This window comes from Oncorhynchus masou, chromosome 18 (genome assembly GCF_036934945.1).
Source record: "Oncorhynchus masou masou isolate Uvic2021 chromosome 18, UVic_Omas_1.1, whole genome shotgun sequence".
Taxonomy (NCBI): domain Eukaryota; kingdom Metazoa; phylum Chordata; class Actinopteri; order Salmoniformes; family Salmonidae; genus Oncorhynchus; species Oncorhynchus masou.
The window spans coordinates 4577557-4585439 of NC_088229.1; positions in this window are offsets into that span (position 1 = coordinate 4577557).

Below are 7883 nucleotides of genomic sequence, written 5' to 3' on the forward strand. Positions count from 1 at the left end.
CAAATCACAGTGGGAAAACAGGCTGCCTAAGTATGGTTCTCAATCAGAGACAACGATTGACAGCTGCCTCTGATTGGGAACCATACCAGGCCAAACACATAGAAATACAAAACATAGAACAAAAATATAGAATGCCCACCCCAACTCACGCCCTGACCAAACTAAAATAGAGACATAAAAAAGGAACTAAGGTCAGGACGTGACAACTGGGCACGTTGCGCAGAATATTGTAGTTAAGTAACTGTTGGCACCAGTTTACAGTAAACTGGTGGAGTGGAAAGTACTTCAGTAAAAATACTCGAAAGTACTTCAGTAAAAATACTTGAAAGTACTTCAGTAAAAATACTTGAAAGTACTTCAGTAAAAATACTTGAAAGTACTTCAGTCGTTTTTTGGGATAACTATTTTACTTTGCAATTTCTATCTACTTTTACTTTTACTTCACGACAAAGAAAATAATGTATTTTTTACTCCGTACATTTTCCATGACACCCAAAAGTACTCGTTACGTTTTCAATACTTAGCGGGAAAATGGTCCAATTTACTTATCAAGAGAACATCCCTGGTCAACCCTACTGCCTCTGATCTGGAGGACTCACTAAACAGAGAACATCCCTGGTCATCCCTACTGCCTCTGATGTGGAGGACTCACTAAACAGAGAACATCCCTGGTCATCCCAACTGCCTCTGATGTGGAGGACTCACTAAACAGAGAACATCCCTGGTCATCCCAACTGCCTCTGATGTGGAGGACTCACTAAACACACATGCTGCATTTGTAAATGATGTCTGAGTGTTGGAGTGTGCCTCTGGCTATCCGTAAATGTAAAAAACAAGAAAATGGTGCTGTCTGGTTTGCTTAATACAGTTGAAGTCGGAAGTTTACATACACTTAGGTTGAAGTCATTAAAACTTGTTTTTCAACCACTATACACATTTCTTGTTAACAAACTATAGTTTTGGCAAGTCGATTAGGACATTACTTTGTACATGACACAAGTAATTTTTCCATGAGGTTACCCCAGTCTAATATGTTACCCCAGTCTAATAGGTTACCCCAGTCTAATACGTTACCCAGTCTAATATGTTACCCAGTCTAATATGTTACCAAGTCTAATAGGTTAACGCAGTCTAATAGATTACTCCAGTCTAATATGTTACCCAGTCAAATAGGTTACCCAGTCTAATAGGTTACTCCAGTCTAATAGGTTACCCAGTCTAATATATTACCCCATTCTAATAGGTTACCCCATTCTAATATGTTACCCAGTCTAATATGTTACCCAGTCTAATATGTTACCCAGTCTAATAGGTTAACGCAGTCTAATAGATTACTCCAGTCTAATATGTTACCCAGTCAAATAGGTTACCCAGTCTAATAGGTTACTCCAGTCTAATAGGTTACTCAGTCTAATATATTACCCCATTCTAATATGTTACCCAGTCTAATAGATTACCCCAGTCTAGTAGGTTACTCCAGTCTAATAGGTTACCCCAGTCTAGTAGGTTACTCCAGTCTAGTAGGTTACTCCAGTCTAATAGGTTACCCCAGTCTAATAGGTTACTCCAGTCTAATAGGTTACTCCAGTCTAATAGCTTACCCAGTATAATATGTTACCCAGTCTAATAGTTTACCCCAGTCTAATAGGTTACTCCAGTCTAATAGGTTAACCCAGTCCAATATGTTACCCATTCTAATTAGTTACCCCAGTCTAATAGGTTACCCCAGTCTAATATGTTACCCCAGTCTAGTAGGTTACCCAGTCTAATAGGTTACCTAGTCTAATAGGTTACCCAGTCTATTAGATTACCCCAGTCTAGTAGGTTACTCCAGTCTAATAGGTTACCCAGTATAATAGATTATTCCAGTCTAATATATTACCCAGTCTAATATATTACCCAGTCTAATAGATTACCCAGTCTAATAGGTTACCCCAGTCGAATAGATTACCCCAGTCTAATAGGTTACTCCAGTCTAATATGTGACCCAGTCTAATAGGATACCACAGTCTAATAGGTTAACCCAGTCCAATATGTTACCCAGTCTAATAAGTTACCCCAGTCGAATAGATTACCCCAGTCTAATAGGTTACTCCAGTCTAATATGTGACCCAGTCTAATAGGTTACCACAGTCTAATAGGTTAACCCAGTCCAATATGTTACCCAGTCTAATAAGTTACCCCAGACTAATAGGTTACTCCAGTCTAGTAGGTTACTCCTGTCTAATAGGTTACCCCAGTCTAATAGGTTAACCCAGTCTAATAGGTTAACCCAGTCTAATAGGTTAACCCAGTCTAATAGGTTAACCCAGTCTAATAGGTTACCCCAGTCGAGTAGGTTACCCCAGTCTAATATGTTACCCCAGTCTCGTAGGTTACTCCAGTCTAATAGGTTACCCCAGTCCAATATGTTACCCAGTCTTAACAGGTTACCCCAGTCTAATAGGTTACCCAGTCTAATAGGTTAACCCAGTCCAATATGTTACCCATTCTAATTAGTTACCCCAGTCTAATAGGTTACCCCAGTCTAATATGTTACCCCAGTCTAGTAGGTTAACCCAGTCTAATAGGTTAACCCAGTCTAATAGGTTACCCCAGTCGAGTAGGTTAACCCAGTCTAATAGGTTACCCCAGTCTAATAGGTTACCCCAGTCTAATAGGTTACTCCAGTCTAATATGTGACCCAGTCTAATAGGATACCACAGTCTAATAAGTTACCCCAGACGAATAGGTTACTCAAGTCTAATAGGTTACTACAGTCTAATAGGTTAACCCAGTCCAATATGTTACCCAGTCTAATAAGTTACCCCAGACTAATAGGTTACTCCAGTCTAGTAGGTTACTCCTGTCTAATAGGTTAACCCAGTCTAATAGGTTAACCCAGTCTAATAGGTTACCCAGTCTAATATGTTACCCCAGTCGAGTAGGTTACCCCAGTCTAATATGTTACCCCAGTCTCGTAGGTTACTCCAGTCTAATAGGTTACCCCAGTCCAATATGTTACCCAGTCTTAACAGGTTACCCCAGTCTAATAGGTTACCCAGTCTAATAGGTTAACCCAGTCCAATATGTTACCCATTCTAATTAGTTACCCCAGTCTAATATGTTACCCCAGTCTAGTAGGTTACCCAGTCTAATAGGTTACCTAGTCTAATAGGTTACCCAGTCTATTAGATTACCACAGTCTAGTAGGTTACTCCAGTCTAATAGGTTACCCAGTATAATAGATTATTCCAGTCTAATATATTACCCAGTCTAATATATTACCCAGTCTAATAGATTACGCAGTCTAATAGGTTACCCCAGTCGAATAGATTACCCCAGTCTAATAGGTTACTCCAGTCTAATATGTGACCCAGTCTAATAGGATACCACAGTCTAATAGGTTAACCCAGTCCAATATGTTACCCAGTCTAATAAGTTACCCCAATCGAATAGATTACCCCAGTCTAATAGGTTACTCCAGTCTAATATGTTACCCAGTCTAATAAGTTACCCCAGACGAATAGGTTACTCAAGTCTAATAGGTTACTACAGTCTAATAGGTTACCCAGTATAATATGTTAAACCCCTTTCTAGTAGGTTACCCCAGTCTAATAGGTTACTCCAGTCTAATAGGTTAACCCAGTCCAGTATGTTACCCAGTCTAACAGGTTACCCCAGTCTAATAGGTTACCCAGTCTAATATGTTACCCCAGTCTAATAGGTTACTCCAGTCTAACAGGTTAACCCAGTCCAATATGTTACCCAGTCTAATAGGTTACCCCAGTCTAATAGGTTACCCGAGTCTAATATGTTACCCCAAACTAGTAGGTTAGTTGTGTCTAATAGGTTAACCCAGTCGAATAGGTTACCCCAGTCTAATATGTTACTCCAGTCTAATAGGTTACCCCAGTCTAATAGGTTACAACAGTCTAACAGATTAACCCAGTCTAATAGGTTACCCAGTATAATAGATTACTCCAGTCCAATATATTACCCAGTCTAATAGATTACCCAGTCTAATAGGTTACCCCAGTCGAATAGGTTACCCAGTCTAATAGGTTACTCCAGTCTAATATGTGACCCAGTCTAATATGTGACCCAGTCTAATAGGATACCCGGTCTAATAGGTTACCACAGTCTAATAGGTTAACCCAGTCTAATAGCTTACCCCAGTCTAATAGGTTACCACAGTCTAATAGGTTACTCCAGTCTAATAGGTTACCCAGTGTAATGGATTACCCCAGTCTAATATGTTACCCAGTCTAATAGGTTACCCCAGTCTAATATGTTACTCCAGTCTAGTAGGTTACTCCGATCTAATAGGTTAACCCAGTCTAATAGGTTAACCCAGTCTAATATGTTACCGAGTCTAATAGGTTACCCCAGTCTAGTAGGTCACCCCAGTCTAATAGGTTACCCCAGTCTAATATGTTACCACAGTCTAGTAGGTTACCCCAGTCCAATAGGTTACTCAAGTCTAATATCTTACCCAGTATAATATGTTCCCCAGTCTAATAGGTTACCCCAGTCTAATAGGTTACCCCAGTCTAATAGGTTACTACAGTCTAATAGGTTACTACAGTCTAATAGGTTACCCCAGTCTAACAGATTAACCCAGTCTAATAGGTTACTACAGTCTAATAGGTTACCCCAGTCTAACAGATTAACCCAGTCTAATAGGTTACTACAGTCTAATAGGCTACCCCAGTCTAACAGATTAACCCAGTCTAATAGGTTACCCAGTATAATAGATTACTCCAGTCTAATAGATTACCCAGTCTAATAGATTACCCTGTCTAACAGGTTACTCCAGTCTAATAGGTTACCCCAGTCTAATATGTTACCCCAGTCTAATAGGTTACCCCAGTCTAATATGTTACCCCAGTCTAGTAGGTTACCCCAGTCTAATAGGTTACCCCAGTCTAATAGGTTAACCCCCTTTCTAGTAGGTTACCCCAGTCTAAAATGTTACCCAGTCTATTAGGTTACCCCAGTCTAATACATTTCCCCAGTCTAATAGGTTACTTCAGTCTAATAGTTTACCCAGTATAATATGTTACCCAGTCTAATATGTTACCCAGTCTAATAGGTTACTACAGTCTAATATGTTACCCCAGTCTAATGGGTTACTACAGTCTAATAGGTTACCCCAGTCTAATATGTTTCTCCAGTCTAGTAGGTTACTCCAGTCTAATAGGTTAACCCAGTCTAATAGGTTACCCCGTCTAATAGGTTTCACCAGTCTAATATGTTACCCAGTCTAATATGTTACCCAGTCTAATATGTTACCCAGTCTAATATGTTACCCAGTCTAATATGTTACCCAGTCTAATATGTTACCCCAGTCTATTATGTTACCCCAGTCTAATAGGTTACCCCAGTCTAATAGGTTACCCCAATCTATTATGTTACCACAGTCTAGTAGGTTACCCCAGTCTAATATGTTACTCCAGTCTAATAGCTTACCCAGTCTAAAATGTTACCCAGTCTATTAGGTTACCCCAGTCTAATAGGTTACCCCAGTCTAATAGGTTACCCCAGTCTAATATGTGACCCAGTCTAATAGGTTACCCAGTCTAGTAGGTTACTCGTGTCTAATAGGTTAACCCAGTCGAGTAGGTTACTCCAGTCTAATAGGTTACCCCAGTCTAATATGTTACTCCAGTCTAGTAGGTTTCTCCATTCTAATAAGGTTAACCCAGTCTAATAGGTTACCCCAATCTAATATGTTACCACAGTCTAGTAGGTTACCCAGTCTAATATGTTACTCCAGTCTAATAGCTTACCCAGTCTAATATGTTACCCAGTCTATTAGGTTACCCCAGTCTAATAGGTTACCCCAGTCTAATAGGTTACCCCAGTCTAATATGTTACCCAGTCTAATATGTTACCCAGTCTAATATGTTACCCCAGTCTAGTAGGTTACCCCAGTCTAATAGGTTACTCCTGTCTAATAAGGTTAACCCAGTCTAATAAGGTTAACCCAGTCTAATAGGTTACTGCAGTCTAATAGGTTAACCCAGTCCAGTATGTTACCCAGTCTAACAGGTTACCCCAGTCTAATAGGTTACTCCAGTCTAACAGGTTAACCCAGTCCAATACGTTACCCAGTCTAATAGGTTACCCCAGTCTAATAGGTTACCCCAGTCTAATATGTTACCCCAGTCTAGTAGGTTACTCGTGTCTAATAGGTTAACCCAGTCGAATAGGTTACCCCAGTCTAATATGTTACTCCAGTCTAACAGATTAACCCAGTATAATATGTTACCCAGTCTAATAGGTTACCCCAGTCTAATAGGATACCCCAGTCTAATAGGTTACAACAGTCTAATAGGTTACCCCAGTCTAATATGTTACTCCAGTCTAACAGATTAACCCAGTATAATATGTTACCCAGTCTAATAGGTTACCCCAGTCTAATAGGTTACCCCAGTCTAATAGGTTACAACAGTCTAATAGGTTACCCAGTCTAATAGGTTACCGCAGTCTAATAGGTTACCCAGTCTAATAGGTTACCCAGTATAATAGATTACTCCAGTCTAATATATTACCCAGTCTAATATGTGACCCAGTCTAATATGTGACCCAGTCTAATATGTGACCCAGTCTAATAGGTTAACCCAGTCTAATAGCTTACCACAGTCTAATATGTTACCCCAGTCGAATAGGTTACCCAGTCTAATATGTGACCCAGTCTAATATGTGACCCAGTCTAATATGTGACCCAGTCTAATAGGTTATCCGCAGTCTAATAGGTTAACCCAGTCTAATAGCTTACCACAGTCTAATATGTTACCCCAGTCTAGTAGGTTACTCGTGTCTAATAGGTTAACCCAGTCGAATAGGTTACTCCAGTCTAATAGCTTAACCAGTATAATATGTTAACCCCCTTTCTAGTAGGTTACCCCAGTCTAATAGGTTACTCCAGTCTAATAGGTTACCCAGTCTAATATGTTACTCCAGTCTAGTAGGTTACTCCAGTCTAATAGGTTAACCCAGTCTAATAGGTTAACCCAGTCTAATAGGTTACCCCAGTCTAATAGGTTACCCCAGTCTAATAGGTTACTACAGTCTAATAGGTTACACAGTATAATATGTTAACCACCTTTCTAGTAGGTTACCCCAGTCTAATTGGTTACTCCAGTCTAATAGGTTACCCAGTCTAATATGTTACCCCAGTCTAATATGTTACTCCAGTCTAATAGGTTACTCCAGTCTAATAGGTTAACCCAGTCTAATAGATTAACCCAGTCTAATATGTTACCGAGTCTAATAGGTTACCCCAGTCTAATAGTGTACCCCAATCTAATAGGTTACCCCAGTCTAATATGTTACCACAGTCTAGTAGGTTACCCCAGTCTAATAGGTTACTCCAGTCTAATAGCTTACCCAGTATAATATGTTCCCCAGTCTAATAGGTTACCCCAGTCTAATAGGTTACCCAGTCTAATAGGTTACTACAGTCTAATATGTTCCCCAGTCTAATAGGTTACCCCAGTCTAATAGGTTAACCCAGTCTAATAGGTTACTACAGTCTAATAGGTTACCCAGTCTAATAGGTTAACCCAGTCTAATATGTTACCCCAGTCTTGTAGGTTACTCGTGTCTAATAGGTTAACCCAGTCGAATAGGTTACTCCAGTCTAATAGCTTACCCAGTATAATATGTTAACCCCCTTTCTAGTAGGTTACCCCAGTCTAATAGGTTACTCCAGTCTAATAGGTTACCCAGTCTAATAGGTTACCCAGTCTAATAGGTTACCCAGTCTAATATGTTACCACAGTCTAATAGGTTAACCCAGTCTAGTAGGTTACCCCAGTCTAATAGGTTACCCCAGTCGAGTAGGTTACCCCAGTCTAATAGGTTACTCCAGTCTAATAGGTTAGCCAGTCTAATAT